Here is a 17,617-nt window from a genome sequence, read left to right on the forward strand (position 1 = left end):
TTGCTTGCTCGGTCTCGCGGTGTCTCGACGAATCTCGCCATATTTTCGGTTCACCTTAACAACACCTAATAAACGTAACTCCCCAGTCTTCTGAACGTTTTTTACAGCAGTCTTCTTAACGTTTACGCCCCTGCTGAACGCAGTTCATATAGCCATCGCTTCTCCGCTATGTTGTCTCACTGGGAAGCGCTCTATATGGTTCACGCAACCCTGCACGCTTTCTTTCTGTTGTTCAGACAAAGTTTGAAAGGGGATTCCCGCATTACTGGAGGCTGCTGTACTGACCGCAATTAGAAGGGCATCTGCTGCTGCCTCCTCTTTCGTTTCTCCCCACTTTCCCGGATGGCTCACGCACCTCACTCTCTCTTTAGTGGCACCGTACCCCGGCGTGGACGGCTATAGCCTCTCCGCTCACTCCTTGTCTTACGAGCCCTTTATCTCTATTTCGGCACCCTGACAAATGACCCATCCCCCGTTGTAATGGTCAGCCCCACTGCGGGACTGCGCGAGTTAAGGTATTGGAGCAAAGCGCAATAACAGCGCACTTTGGAGGTTCGCGCCGCCTTGGCAACCGCGGAAGACAGTGCTCGATTTTCGATCTACTATATACGGTATAAGATGGGCTCGGTCGTCGCTTTAACGCTCTTGTCGAACAGTTTAACAACTGCGTAAGGGCTTGAAAGGCTAGGGCTCTTAGTCATTCGCCCACCAGAACGCAAGAAGAGCATGAAAGCGTGCGAAAGCGAGGGATAAGCGTTATTATGCGTATGTGATGCATATACGAGGCTTATGTGCTGCAGTTTTCCAAAGAAGGACTCGTTGAGTTAAGCACTCAAAAAAAAAAAAAAAAATTCCACAGCATATCCACGGGGTGAATGATGATGAGTGGGGCGAAGCTCTCGAACGGCAGGATCTTGGCGGCGGCGTCGCGCAGCTTCACGCCCAGTACAGCATCAACGACGTGAGATCGGGCCGGTTTATACTAAAGGGTCGATGAGAGTCATGGCGACTTGCAGCTCACTTTAATTTGACATGTACACTGTGAATTTTTATTGTTTAATCACGCACAGGAGAAATCTCACCAGGCACTACCTTGAAGGTAAACAATGGCTGCTAATGGGGAATGAGAGACAGAAGAAGTCGGCTTTCAGCTAACACTTACACTTCTACTTCTACTAACGTTTTTTCCTGGAACATGCCAATGGCTGCTAATGGGGAATGAGAGACAGAAGAAGTCGGCTTTTAGTTAACGCGCACGCTGCGAATTTTTTATTGTTCAACAACGCACAGGAGAAATCTCCCACCGGCACCATCTTGGAGGTCAAGATCTGGTACTAGCGTTAAGACTGATTACGCACTACGACGGGGACGAACAGGTGCCGCTTTAAGGAGCTTCGCCCCTAAAAAAACCAATCAGTGCTGAAAGAACTATGGGTACGAGGTAGTAGTCCGTACAGCCGTGGTCCGTATATAATCAGCATTCGGTTTCAAACCCGATGTCATCACAGAACCAAACCCGAAAACATGAGGCAGGAACGCTCGCGTTCCGCCCATTCCTGGCGCTCGGTCCTTGCCCGCGTGTTTCTTAGTTCAAATGATCTGATCAGATGGCGCTTCCCTTATAGCGCGCTAAAATTTCCTTGGCAAGAATACGCACTTGAGTCTGGGCCCACGACATGGCTCGTCCATGCATACGAACTGACTGCAAGCGGTAATATGACGTTTACGAAGGAAGATCTACTTGGCGAAAGATCTCAATAACCACGGAATCCCTTCGTAAAGTTCGCCTTGATGCAAGAACGATTTTGGAAGACAGTATCATGGGACCTTGGCCTACGCTTTCGTACGTGCACAAAGCGACAAAAACCATATTTGCTTCCTTAAGTCTACCAGACATCAGGAACATTTGTAAACTACTAGCGCTTATTCGCGATCTGTGTGTTCACACTAACTGTTCATTTGTTGTCTTACCTGCTCTTTCTTTTTCCTTCTCTATCTTGTCCATTATTTCCTATTTTCTCTTCCTCGTGTGTAGGGTAGCCAACCGAGCACATGCTTGGTTAACCTTCCTCACTGCCTGTCTCTCTCTCTCTCTCTATCTCTCTCTTTCGCTTCAGCGGTGCCTTAGACTGCTACACAATTTGGAGCGTTAGAATGATTGGTATGAGATTGGGGGAGACCATCAGCAATGAAGAAGGATTCGTAAGTTGGCACACAACGTCGAACTCGCAAAAGCTCGTACTGCCAAGAATGGCGGAACTGATGAAGATCAGCGGGAGAGAAGCATCGCGGAGTTGTCCATTCCGGAAAAGCGTAGCAGGGGCCCAATGTCCCCGCGCGGGGTTGGGGAGTAACGGTGCAAAGGAAGCAATTAACCCGCAGCAGTGCCCGCTATACGGCCAGACAGTCCACCACAAACTGGGTGGGACTGTCTGGCCGAGATAAACTTCTGGCGCGCTGGAGGGGCCGGGAGCACCAGCGGCATCCCAATATACCGAACACTAAAGCTCACCAGAGCCCACAGTATAAATTGGAGATTTCGACCAAGGCCAATGAATCACGTGACGCGTCGTATGTCAACCTAATGCACGTATCTATCGGAATATATAGCCAATAGCCTTCTAGGCTCTGGTAGCTTCTAGTAGAACTACTTTACTAATATTTCTCTGTCCCTTCTGGCACCTCCCTTTCTCCTTCCAGGCACAATTCAGCTGCTGCGAGTGCCTATAAGTGCGACGTACTCTGTTCCACTAAAAGCGTGCCGTGGATATGTAGCGCATATAAACCAACGCGCGAGTAAGATTTTACAAATGTCTTATATGATCAGCTTGGAAAGGACAACCCCTTGCTGGATTAACTAAGTCAAGAAGACCGTTATCCTGACATTTAAGCCATTACTTCGGTAAGATATATTTTTACCTGACTTAAGAAGGAATAAGTATACGCTGTTGTAATATGGCACTGTATCGTAGCGTATAACTATTGCGCTTAAGTGAAACAAGAAAGCTTATTATACAGGGTTTGATAAGTTTGTCAGGTGCCAAACCTCAGAACCATTTGGCAATTACTCGGAGTGTGTTTATACTGCCCTATATAAATATATGTTATGTCAGTGTGCTGTTGCTCGTCTACTTCTCCTTTTTACTGGCTGTTCCTTCCTAGATATGCAAAACGAGCAAACTCTCTCCGGTATACGTTCAGCCGTACAGACGGGAAGTTCACGGTTTTCTCAGTAAGGTAAAAAGTTGGGCGAGTTGGTGTTGGTTCATGATAAGCAGAGGGGCGCGATACAACAGTACACAAAAGGAAAAGAATGCGCGTAGTCCCGTGTCCATTCTTTTCCTTTTGTGTACTGTTGTATCGCGCCCCTCTGCTTATCATGAACCACGGTTTTCGCCCGTAATGAATTGCAGCCCTTACGCATTTCCGCAACCGCGATTGCCTTGCTCCAGCCGTAGCTTCGGCAACACTGCACGGATTTGTTTCTTTCTTCTGAGTCGCACAGTATATATTGTATACAGTGTGGGAGATCAGTGTCGCGCGCACACTCGCATTCGTCGTCTCGTGCACGAGTCTCGCGTCCAACTAATATTAATGAGCGGCCACTGCTCCTCGTTTATCTTCGTCACCGTGTCCGCGAGGCTTTCTTCCACTCTTCTCAGGCATGCCGTTCCCTCTTTACTCTCGTATAGCCGGCGGATTCGCGGAGCGCGTACGTCACACTGTCGAGCTGCACGCGCCCAAACTTCACTGCGTCCCGCGTCCCTGAATGCAGAAGCGAGCGGTCGCGGAGCGACCCCCTGTGGCGCGGACGCGCGAATATATATATGCAACTCCGCGTACTCTATAGCCGCGTGTCGACGGGGGTATATTATTACTCCGGCGCGCCCGCAGAACCGTCTTGGCCACTGTCCAGGACCCACCACTGGCGCGCCGTTTGCGTTGAATGAGCTGTGAGACAGTCTGGCGTCGGGTGTTGATTGTGCGCGGTCACTGCAGTCGCGTGGTGGACCTTGTTGTAGCTCACTGGCACGAACGCAAAGTGTCAACGAACTAATTTATGTCAAGGATACCGTTCGTACGGCGGTTCCGATTGCGGAGAAAGCAGCGGGAGTGCGTGCGGAGGGACGTTCATTAAGCGGCACTTATTAATTGCTTCGATATCGCAAAACTATAGTTTCGTAATTGCGAAAGGTTGCGCGAAAGTTCCATCGTTACACTAAACGCTTGTAACTTTAGTGCGCAAATGAAACGGCGCAATCACAAAGTTCTGCAATCGTATAAAGTGCCAGTGCCAAAGTGTCACAGTGCCATATAACTGCCCGGCGCTAATAGATTGTACCCTTATGTAATGACTTATTTAATGGCTCGAGGCACGACAGGAAAAGTGTGCATAGGCTTTCCGCACAACGCACGCGTCTGCTTCAGGTCTTTTACACAGCAGCAGCTCCTGAGAGCATGGCGAATGAGAGGTGCGAACTAATGGGGCACAAAGCTAAGGCACAAACAGACAAGACGACTCGCTACCGACACCTCCCCCCCCCCCCTTGTATCAGTTAAAATCACTAAATCAGTTGTTTGTGGCGCGTCGTCTTGTATCTGCCTTAGGTCTAGTTCGAGCCTCTTCTTTGCCATATGCTTCCACACTAATTCGCTCACATTTCTCCTCTGAGCGTTTGTTAGAAGCAGCACGCAGGCCTCCGTCATGAGATCGGCTTCGTGGTCGATCGATTAGTGCAGGACGTGACATTTGTATGCCATAAGCACCGACGCTCAGCACAATGCCATCACAGTCTTTATTCAACATTCAACGTTTTTGTTATATTAGTAGGATCAGGTAAGTGCCATTACGCCGGGGCATATGGATCGCCCAATGTAGTTACGCCTACACGACGGCGAGGTGCCTCGCCGTATAGGGCAAAGGAGGAGCTTGGGGAGGTAGGTAGGGGCGTTAGATAGTGAGAGGGCGACGAGTAACATAAAGCAGCCAGCGTAAAGCATCCTGCGCATAAGCGACAGACGACGGGACGATCAAAGGCGAACTGGAAGAATTGGCAGCCCGTTGGAGACAATTCAATAACGTCTCGATGATGAGGGCCCTTATATGCGCTGTGGGTTTTCCCCTACAGCAGGTCGTGTCTAGGCCTGTTTGCTTCTCCTACTGCTCTGCTGCTTCTGTGTTGCATTCGACTGCCCCTGTTTCCCCAAACGACAACGTTCTCTTTTCTTTCTTCGATTATGTGACGTAAGATTTCTTGCTCGTTTATTTTATTTTGTCGCAACCGTTTTTTGATGGTGTGGTTGTGTAAACCGATCCCGAACGTGCCTTACTGTCACGTCTACTTGAGTTGCACGCGTCTCTTGCATTTATGTCCCCGTGGGGCGGCGATATGACGGTCAGGTGACGTTCTCTGCTAAATTAGAGAGGACGTCACCGTGTGTTGCGGGAACCGCGAATAGTGGCCGTTGGTCGTCTTCGGAAGCGTTCGATTAGAATCAGTGGTAGGACTAATAATCAGTCGCATTGCTCCAGCTGCATGCTCGAGAGAAAAGACTAAGGATACGCAGAAACAGGGAATCTTGTGCGTTTGCGCAGCGCTTCGCTCTCGCTCAACCTTAAAGGGGCCAGGACACCCAATTTTCGATCATAATCTGTGTTACGTCGGTTGATCCTTCTGCGCTCACAAACAAACTGACGAAATTTTAGCGCATTTGGTCGAGCAGTTAATCTATAACTGAATATTCGCGAGTGGCCTGAGAGTCGGGCAACACTGACGCACCCGCGAGCCGTGACGTAACAAGTTGCTTGCTGTGCGAGCGTCCGCATTCCGGCGAACGATATTGTTCCCTGGTCAGCAGCGCGTGCAATCGAGCTATTTCAGCTTCGCTCAGCTTGGCATTGAAATTCAACGATGTGCAGCGGCTGAAACTTCGGTAGACGACGACGGCGCCGCTTCATGCAGCATATGACGTGGCACACGTCATTGCAAAATGGCGGTATAGCCGGTGGTGGGCGGGGTTTATAGTCGGGGACTTCCAGGGCTTATTTATTTTGTGCCTAAATATTCTTGTACAGTGCATTTTTCATATATTATAGGTACAATAGTCCCTCTACCTATATTTCTCGCTGAAAACCTCAAATTTTTGGGTGACCGTGTTATGGCCCCTTTAAATAAGGACATATTTACACAAGAACTACTCGCCGATGCTCAAGGCGTTATATAATACATGCGTCAGGCTGAAAGGCGAAGATACGGCGGGCGTTTGATAATACTGTCGGCCTTAGTATGGTGTGCTAGTGTTAGCTAAGTAGAGCTCTTTTCTCCAGCTTCGAATACAAAGGCCATGGTTTCGTTTGGTTTGGTTTCGTATGGTTTGGTTTGACAAGGTAGGTTAGGTTAGGTTAGGTTAGGTTAGGTTAGGTTCAAGTAAGAGCTTGGAGTAGTGGTACTGATGTATGCCAACGTAGTCGTCCTATGTAATGCTTAAGGGCTTTTAAAGGGGAATAACTGAAATGAACGAATGAATAAAAGAAAAAGAAGAGAAAGTTTATGATGATGATAATAGCTGATATTTGCAACTCCTTCTAGATCACCTTCAACACACGTAGCGCATGCGCCCTTCCTCTAGCGGAAAAGTCGCGAAACGCCTATTGGTCTCGGAGGCTTTCTTTCTGGCAATACCGGTTGTCCCGGCCCCTGCCAAAAAAACCCTGCCAAAAACAGCAGAGATCAGCACAGGAAAATGGAAAAGGCGGATTGGAGCTCACATGTCCATACCTTCATTTTGAAGTGAACTTGTATAAACAATCAGATACAGAAGGAATTAGAGAGTCGTGGTCGTGGTGATGATGATGACTCAAAAGACTCGGTTTGGAACAATCACTTGAATCTGTCATAGTGTACTTCGCGGGCGAGTATAAGAATCATCGTTCTTGTATTGTACTCACGTTACACTACCTCCCCCCACCCCCCCGGCCCTCTCCCACTTTCCACTCTGTTAACCGTTCCCCGAAACAAACAAAAAGCGACGGATACTCTGCGCACGCTCCACGTAAGACGCCTCAATTCTCGCGTATAGCATCTCTGCCGAAGAAGCGCCGCGGAGCACCGCGGCGGTATAATCACGCCTTCACGACATGTTTCGTGGAAAGGGAAACGAACTACATTATATCATCGCCGAACGCATTTTTGTTTTTCAACATCATTAACAAAGAACACATCGCGCAACGTACAATTAAGCTGTTCTAGCGGTTAGACCGCGCCGATGATGCGGTGTTGAAGACTACTTTGCGCGCTGCCTATTTTATATTTATCCTGTATTTTTTATCGGGCCATGTGATCGTGACAAATTACGCGCATGATGCATGTTCGTTGAAGCCACGCCTCTATCTCTTCTTTCTGATTTGTGGAGGTGAGAGGAGTAGTGGATATAGCGAGCCTACTGAAATGAGCGTACGAAATAAAAATAATAAAAGGATATCATCACACGAGCTGCATACTGCTTGTTTGCTTTCTCTTAGGCGACATTTCGAGTTTGATACTTTTATTTAGGTGTTTTGCGGAAAGCGCTGTTTGTTTGGAAAACATAGCGGGCAGCTAATGCTCTGCGATGGGAGTTTTGGCTTCTCATTTTTTTTTTTGTCGCTTGGCGTGGACGCTTGCCGCGAATGAATGGTAATTGCAGGGTCGTTGTGAATACATTAGGCCGGGTGGAAGAATTAATAACTGGCTTTTCCGGGAGCGAGAGGGCACTCGGGGCTATATCGAAGTTATATCGTAGCGGGCGTAGATGTCGCGCGTTCGTATATGTACTCCTATACAGCAACTTCGGGATTCGGCGGTGCAGTGCTTTATACGCGAGCTGTAAATTCTTTGCTCATTTGGTTTTTCTTGTAGTTGTTCCCAGTAAGTTTCTATAGGAGGCGGGAAGGGGTGTACGTAAACCGATACAGCTGCATTCTTGATTTCCTTAGCGATAACGTATGCAGGGAGCGGGGCCTCTTAATAACTGTACTGGCTATGGCGAAGAATATGACCGCGTGCGACCGCTGCGTCACCCATGGCAGAAAACACCGTTGTTCATTTCACGTCGCATTCGCATTTAAATGCTTACCGGTTAAATTTCTGCCGCGACCGTCGCTTGCTCCTTCACGTGACGTATCTATCTATCTATCTATCTATCTATCTATCTATCTATCTATCTATCTATCTATCTATCTATCTATCTATCTATCTATCTATCTATCTATCTATCTATCTATCTATCTATCTATCTATCTATCTATCTATCTATCTATCTATCTATCTATCTATCTATCTATCTATCTATCTATCTATCTAATATAATCCAGTCCCATCCCATCCTATCTCATCCCATTATATGTTCACTGTGCTCAAAGTTTAAAATCAATAACGTCGGTTCGCCTACGCAAACAATTCCAGTTACCTGATAAGGCGCCACGACGAATAAGGCTTCGTGACATGTCTCGTGTATCTCCAATAACTTACGTGTGCAAAGCTTGTTTCGTTCTAGCAATTCGTGAATAATACCCGCAAGGTGTGTGAATTATTGATATAGAATTTCGAGCTCTACATTTAATTCATCTTTAATCCCGTGAGCATCGTTACAAACGCATGTCACGGGAGCACACAGTTATATACACAAACACTTGCACATGCGCGCACTCACGCACACATGCGTAACCGTGCACACAGGCAAACGCACATAAACGCACAAACGCGCGTACGCACATAAACAACACCGTCCATTGTCCTTCTAAACTAATGATAACTATGATGCGGGATCAGTGTTTCCAGGACGCTGAACATCTGTGAAAACAAGGGCGAAACTCTATTCGTGACAATAAAGCTATAGCTTTACTTCTATGCTTCTAATGATGTATACAGCTGCATGATTTTTTGTCCTTCTCACTCCGGTAAGCTTCGTCTACTAGTGTGGGGTAATCACATGTAGATCGGAAAGGACAAGGCACAGACGATGGCACATTCACGCTACCGCAGGAAGCACCAAGACGTGACCGCAATAAGGAAGACGGCGTCACGACGCTTACTCCTGTCTTATGTATACAAGCAATGAAAACCGTTAAATGAGAGAAAAAGAGTAGCCATGGAGGACAAGAGCGCAACTGCTGACAGTAGCCGTAGGACAAGACTCTAATCGTATACAGCCAGAGAGAAAACTGTGGTCGGAAGGCAAAGAGACAAAAGACGAGTATTAGGTCTTCTTCTTCCTCTTCTTCTTCTTCTTCTTCTTCTTCTTCTTCTTCTTCTTCTTCTTCACGTCCTGCAAACATGTGCCTCCGGCAGTACACAACAGGACAAAATCCCGCCCCAGCTCTTGCCTTGTCACTTCGTAACGGCATTGGCTTTGATTCACAGTCGAACATTTATGAGCGGTTCCCGGGCATTGGAAACCGACGTGCGCTTCGGGGCGACCAAAGAAAGATAAACAAAACGATACTTGCGAAAGGATGTATATGCGCATGCACCCCCTGTACGCTTCTCATTTTGTTTATATCCTGAAGCAAGCAAGAAGCGTAAGACAGTTTCGTGGACGCTGCTGCCAGTCATGGGTTTTTCGCGGTTCCCTTCGCCTGCAGCTGCAACGACAGCCGTAACCTGGGCACCTGTACCAGGCAAACGAGATAACAATTCAGTATATAAAGAACAAAAAAACGAAAGGAGAAGCAAACCACGCAATAATAAAGATGAATAAGAAGATGAGGAGGAGGACGAGGAGAGCAATCAAAACGATAAGAAAAGAAACGCCACTAGACGAGGGAGAACGAAACCGACAGGCGTTCAAACGCCGGAAGGCATTGCGGTCACGTCTCGATCGGTCTGCCATTATCATAGGTTACGGACGTCGCAAACCGGCCTGCAACCGTGGCCACGTATAACCCCGAAGCTTGGCGTTCCAACTCCCGGTCCTATAGCTCGCGGGGCTATATGGGCCTGTTCCCCGAGCTTTTCCCGACAGGCCTCCGCGAATAACGGGCCCCAACAAACCCACGTGTGGAGCGCAAGCGGCTCGCGAAGGGAGGAAAAACAGCAGCAAGTCGCAGCTTGGGAAGCTGTTACACGATTCCGCAAGTTGCCTCTTTTCTTGCTTCAGTTCTCCACTGCTTTTTTCTAATTTTTTTTCTTTGTACATATACCAATACACGCGTTTCGCTGTGTTGCGCTTCGTTTTGTTTTCGCCACGCAGCTGCGCGGCGCGCGCCAAAGTTGATCTAGCTTACAATATTTGCTTTCAGGCGTAACCAACGTCCCTTGTTTTTGTTTCGTACCGTATTTTGGCCATACATATTGGATCCATCTCTGTTTGTTTCGCTTTGTTTTTCTTTATTAGGCGTTTTTTTCCCCGGCTGACAGCCGGTTTTCGGTCGCAACCTAATTCAGCGATCGCGCGAGGTCTGGAAACCCTATCCTTTCAGACGTGCGCCGCCGCCACCTCCCTTCATAGCGCCACCCATATCGTTTCCGTTTTCTTCTAGCGACAAGGCCAGCGCGGCAAAAAGAAAGGGGCCGCGCAGCGAAGCTGGCAATAAGGATTGCGTGCGGGGTGCGCTGGCGTACTGCACGCTTTTTATTTATTGCTTTCCCTATTGCAAAAGGCATTCGCTCCATAAATTTGCTTCAAATTGGCTGCATCAAAAAACAAAGAAGAGAAAGGAGACGGCTCGCGCGACCATGAGCAACGGCAATTCGCGCACGTTCGACGAGTGCAAAGAGACTGAAAAAAAGAAGTTATAAATAAAAACAAAAATATCGGTTATATTTCATGTGCTCCGTCGAGTCAGCGATGCGTCAGCATCTTTGAGGCCCGTCAGTAGAACACGGAAGCATCGATTTCTATTTTTCCTTTCCTTAAAGCCGAGCTCCAATATGGTTTACAATGTATTGCGACTTGCCTAATGCGGTTGACCCGGTTAGCGATCGAGCCGCGTTGGATTTCCTCGTGGGAAATCAAGGCTGAGATATCTCGTTTCCTTTGAAAGTAATAAAAAAAATTTTTGTTCGGACATTGAACGGAAATGTCTGCAATTGGGAAGTTGTATTTCGGGGATAGCAAATATGAAGCCAAAGCTGTGGTTGTAGAGATGTATGTACACATGTCGCCGTAGGTAAGAAAAAAATTTACTTTGAAGAAAGGCGAGGCAGTGATGCCTCTCAGTGTTATAGAAAAAAAAAAACCGATGGCTTGTATTCGCTCACCGTTGATATGGAAAGGCATGACACATCGACGCAGGTTGGAGTATTTTCAACAGCAGGTGCTATTTTTCTGGTCCTGTGTATTTTCTTTATTTGCTTGTTTTTTATTGAAGTGAAGATGAAATAAACATGTTTAGTGGCCTTTTTAAACTAGCTACTCTTTTATACGCATCAGGTGCAAAAGTAACAAACAAAATATTGTACGCCAAGGAAAAACTTTATAGGAACAGTAAACCAATAGCGGAGTAAGCTGAAGTAGTGAATGAATTCCGTACATCGTGATAGGCGCACTGCGGCATGCGTATATAGGTAAAAATGCATGTTTCACCACGCACTATGCTAAGTCGTGACACACACGCGTATGCTAGGTTTCGGACACGTATGCCCAAGGCTGCAATGCTGTCCTAGCTTAACGGATAGACAGATGAGGCGAGTATATAGATCTTTTATTACTCATTAGCTTTGCGAACGTACTCAAATTTACAAGGACACAGGGAAAATAGGGGTGCACGGAGCAGGAATAGTGTCCTCTGCAATGAAGGCAGACAGCCTCGACTGTTAGTGTAAAACATGAACAAAGACAAACATTCTCACACGCACACTCTCGATGGAAGGATCGCAGTTTTTAGAGGAAGTCTACAGATTCGACATATGCAAGCAAGAAGCTTAGTGCCTTGAGCTCGGGATCGACTGTATTCATAGCTCATAACTCATAGCTTTTACGCCCCATTGGTTCCTGGACTGGTCATTGGTTGCGATTGCTGACGAACTTTATTTCCATTGTGAAGCTGTAATGATAACTACTTCAATTGTACAGTCTGAATCACACTTGTCAATAGCGATCGAGCGCGTGGCTGCGGACGCCGTCGCCGTCCGCAGTTGCGACCTCGCATTAGCTGCAAGCTTTCGTTCATACATGAATTATGGGGCAAGGACCTAGCAGGTGGTATGACTACGTTTGGTATCATTACGACGTCGGTCTCTGCATGCTTTCTTGCAAAATAAGAGCAACTGAGGTGGCCGACTGGCCGCTCAGGCACGTGTGATTCAGACTACATGCAGATAACGCTAACTATAGGTGAAGCTAAGATAATTTATGGGAAAAAAGCAAGCGTGCTCGATCCAAGAAAGAAAGAAAGAAAGAAAGAAAGAAAGAAGGAAAGAAAGAAAGAAAGAAAGAAAGAAAGAAAGAAAGAAAGAAAGAAAGAAAGAAAGAAAGAAAGAAAGAAAGAAAGAAAGAAAAGATGGCTGCGTGCGGAAGGCGTAACGGCGCCCATGCAGTTTCGTCACAGTGCACCAGGAAGAGAGATAGAGGGGAGGGTCTTCCGTCTTCGGCGATCACTCCTCGCTAGGCCGCTTAATCCTTCGACCACCTCTCGCTGCCTCCCACGTCTTTTCGTCGACGCCGTTTATCCCAGCTTCAGTCCTGCCTTCTTTATAATTTGCGCGCGCTGACCCTCCCTGAATCGTCTTCATTTCTTTTTTTCTCGTCTCGAAGACGGTAGACAGCCAAGACAGACTTAAATAATAAAAGGCCTTTCGTATAGTAAGCAGGCAAAAAATAAGTCCTTTGGCGACGTGTGGAGCGGCGCACAATTGCGTCTACGCGCTTGAGGACAGCTCCGAACCTCACCAACAGCATAGCAAGAAAGTGGCGGCGGTAGCGTCGAGGGTTCGTCGTTGATTGAAATCAATCTTGTTTCCGAAAATTGCGCGTCGCTGTCTAATTATAAGGCCTACGGCAGTGAGAGCCCTTAATAGGCTCCTCGCTCGATATAGCGTCTATTCTTTCTTTGCCCATGGCGCCTGCCAAACCCCTCTCGTTCCTGGCCCTCTCTCTCTCGCGAGATCTCGTCTCTCTCAACTCGACGACAGCGCTACGAACCGCATCGAAAAAACAGAAACAAGAAAGCACGCCCGTGCTCGAGCACGTGTGAACGTCCCAGACGGGAGAACTCGTTCCGCGTCAGAACCATCGTGCTTTTATTCGTTCAGGGCCGCCTCTTCGCTCATCCGGTCGTAACGGCTTGGACGTATACGCCTCTTTTCGTAAATTTTTCATAATTTTTTGTCATTTTAATCGTGGACGTAGGCCTCTTTTTCAATTTCTTTTTCATTAATCGCAGTATTTCTCAGCTCTTCACTCTGTCGAGCATCAAAATCTATGCTGCTTGTTATCTCGCCGTCTCAATCGTTATTGGAGTCTCAGGATTTGGTTCACTTCGCTACATTTTGATCACATTCATTGAGTCTTCTTCTAACATGCTCGCCTCTATTTTCAAGCGCGGCAGGCCTCATCCCGCTTTTTTTTTCCTTTACTAATTTTCCGTTCCCGGTGGCTTGCCTCATTTCTTTATTCTTTTTTTATTTTGTGTTGATATTTTCTTTTTGTTGGTGGTATTTGGCTTCCAAAAACGCTGAAATGTCTAATTCACCCAGCACCTGGAGTAGCAACTCAGGCGAATAGCCAGGCTAACATCTCCAGCATATCATTAAAGCATTTCTCTCTCTGCCACTGACCACTGCTGAGAATAAAAGAGAGAACGCTTCCACTCTTGGCATTTCAGGACCGTGCTCATTATTGCAAATTCTCGATGATGAGGATGATGAACATCGTGTTGATGACCTCTATCTATCTATCTATCTATCTATCTATCTATCTATCTATCTATCTATCTATCTATCTATCTATCTATCTATCTATCTATCTATCTATCTATCTACACATACATACATACATACATACATACATACATACATACATACATACATACATACATACATACATACATACATACATACATACATACATACATACATACATACATACATACATACATACATACACACACACACATACATACATACATACATACATACATACATACATACATACATACATACATACATACATACATACATACATACATACATACATACATACATACATACGCACTCGAACGCATTTCATTTATTTAACATTAGAGGTTCCGAACAACCTGCAGACTGTAATGCAGGAAAACACTGTATGCCGGTAAATACAAACATACGAGCTTAGAACATTAGTTACATTTTCTTCTATATAGAAACTAAGCGCATACTTGCGATGCATTCCGTGCGTTCGTGGGGTAATGAAATACGGTCGCAACGAGGCACAACAGTCACTTCTGAAAGACGTGATAAACTGTAAACGTCACGTGATGTCGCTTCATTCATACATAACACCACGCACCTTGGCCGGCTGTACTGTGCAGCTGCAGCTGCAGCATACGCGCCACCCGCGTTGGGCGCATGCTCGGAATCACCTAATATACTGACCAGGGGGGCTCCTCAAGCGCGCACCGTAAGGTATAATACACGCGGACGTGGACGTCTGACCTTGTTATATATGCCCTGCCGGCCGGACAAGTCGGCCATGGCGTCGCGGACGATCCTGCGACATTCATTTCGAGCGACACTTCATTTGTCTTCTCACGTGACCGGCGGGTTCTCGCGCGTTCTGCGAGCCGCGTCGATCGAAGCAGGGTGCTTCCATGCCTCGGGCTATATATTATCGTGCGCCGAGTTAATCTATATTTCGCCTCCCCGCGTTTCTTTTGTCTAATGATCTCTCTTATAGGCTTTCGAGCGTGAAACTTTCGTGACCCGCGCAGAAACACGAAATCCATGCGCTCTTGAGAAACAGTGCGTCGTTAAAAAAAAAGGACAAATACGTATACCGTTACACTCCCACGTTGATGTGTAATCCTGCAATTGGGAAACTGTGAGGACGGGGCTCCGTACGCGAAGTGATCCGTGTTTCACTGCCTCGTACATATACGCGTATATGTCCTCGTTAATAAAAATGTAGCGGAGTAACTTTGTTAAATTAATGCTGTCGTAAGTTACTGTGTAACTTATGCACTCCGTGTGAAATATCTAACAACTTGGTGTGTCTCGCTCACTGCCAGTAAACTGCCACAAGATCGTGTGAAATGTTGTTGTTGTAATATGTTGCGTGTATACAGGGGTCCCTGTCAGGCATTGCAGGCCTTTCTCTCGTGTACGTTCCTTGAAGTGGCTTTTACGGGTTGAATAAATTATAGTTACGATAGAGTTGCCACAAGATCGTGTGAAATGCTGTTGTTGTAATATGTTGCGTGTATACAGGGGTCTCTGTCAGGCATTGCAGGCCTTTCTCTCCTGTACCTTCCTTGAAGTGGCTTTTACAGGTTGAATAAATCAGAGTTACGATAGAGTTGTCCACACTCTAACATGAAAAGAGTGTGTGTTAGCCTTTTTTGGTGACTCCTGACTTGCCACGTATATCACTCTCTTTAAAGAGACACGTTAACTCCCTCTTTGGTCCCACGACTCTCCGACGACAGTATAAAGATCCCCAAAGAGACTTCACGCGTCTCCTTAAATAGAGTCATATGCGTAGCAAATCAGGGCTCGAAAAAAGGAGTCAAAAGACCGCTTTTTTTGTTTTTTCTTAGAGTGTACCAAGAAACAGCGCCCACCTACGATTCCCTGTTGACCTCCCCCGCTCTGTGCGAAAAAAAAAAAAGTAAAGAAGAGGAACCAATGGTTGAAAGGAAATGCTGATGTCTTACGTGCCCAAATACCAGGAACTATAAAATGGCGAGGCACGCCTTAGTGGAGGAGGCCGAATTAACTGTAACCACCTGGGGCTCGTTGCCTAAGTCCAACCACACGAGCGTTTTGCATTTCAAGTTCCTCGAAACCTCCGAAATCAGCGTGATCAATGTCAAAAATGGGCCTCATGACGTCCTCATTCATTTCCGGTGCAAGGCATGGGGCGGCAGAAGCACGTTCTTTGAGTACAGTTTTCATTATACGACGGAGCCGTCGCTTTGACTCCAATGGGGACGCCACGCACGTCAACGCTTCGTAAGTGTTGTACAAGCCGCACCGAGAAACATTAATATAGGCTTCCTCAAGCGATGCAAAACTGTGATGCGTGGAATGAAAACAGTGCAGGGGTCGATTGGGCTAGTGGAAAACAGTCGGAAGCCGGTGAACAACTTCACAGGGTCCCTCATGGATTTGCCTAAGACGACTCGAAGGCGAAAGCCATCTTCTTTTTCTTCTCAGTTAATTGTTTCGACCCCCACCCCCCCCCTCCCGGCAGCTTTGTGCACCCAACATGGTTTTGCACAGCCTCCGTGATCGGCCCACCTTTGAACAAGCTACAATGTCATGTGATGACGTCGTCACGTGACGTCACATTCGTGAGGTCATGATGACGTCAGCAAGTGACGATGATTCTTCGGATCACTCGTGTTGACGCCGACGCTGCCACCACCACCGCCGACACCAACGGTCACATTTCGCGGTTGATGTGTCATCTAAACATTTCACCTTAAAAAAAAAAAAAACTCGGGATTATAAGTTGTAGTGCGGCGTTCCAGTGGTAGTGCAACGCGTCAGCAAGGCTCGATTCGCAGGCGTTTATATTTTACCGGGAAATTTTTAACTTCCTGGTTCTCTGTCGAGGAACTGCAACCGTAAAACGGCTCTGCATAGCCTTTGAGTTGCATTGCATTACGTATGCATTTGGAAAGCAGTACGCCCGTAAGATCACTCCGAAACCTAGTCGCATCCACTCATAATGTATCAAAGCTACCAAAAAGAACAGTACATATATGCCTCCGCACACCTTATAAAATAAAGAGCTGATGGCAAGGGAAATGCTTAAAGTTGTTATGAGTCCAAGTAAGCATTACATTTTCCGTTCAAGAGCTTGGTGCCTTAGAGAAGAGGGCGCGATGAATATCGAAAATAAAGTCATATTTGAAACAAAAAACCACGATTTGGATTTTTTTTCTCCGACACTGTCTCTGTGGCATAATACTGTCTTCAGAAATGCTGTGTATACGGAAAGCACACACCTTCCTGTCGCTGCTTATCTTTTTTTTTTCTTTTTTTTTTTTCTCCGCTCATGCTTCTGAAATGCGCTGTTTTTTAAGGCCTTAGATGCCTCACCAAACGCGAAAAGTGACTGTGTCGGCAACGGCGCCAGGGTTATCGTAGAGGATAACGTCCGCAGCTTCTTATGAGATGCATTATTCTGCCTTCTCTCTCTCTTTCTTTCTCTCTCTCTCTTTTATAAATGGAAGCGTATTCCGAGCGAGTCAAGCCTTCCACAATATGGCAGCGCCGCGTAATGTTCCACTGCTCCGAGAGATGGTGCCACGGTCTCTCTGCGCTGTGAAGTAGGGCCAGGTTTTTCTCACTTTGCGGCAGATGTTCCTTTGCTTTCTTGCAGGGTGGCGCGCTCGCTTGTTTGTTCGTTAATTCGTGGACTTCTTTAGTTACTCTTTCCTTTTAAGATTTACGCCGTAGAATTTATACGAGTTTTCGAACATGGTGAAAAA

This window comes from Rhipicephalus sanguineus, chromosome 4 (assembly GCF_013339695.2).
Source record: "Rhipicephalus sanguineus isolate Rsan-2018 chromosome 4, BIME_Rsan_1.4, whole genome shotgun sequence".
NCBI lineage: Eukaryota > Metazoa > Arthropoda > Arachnida > Ixodida > Ixodidae > Rhipicephalus > Rhipicephalus sanguineus.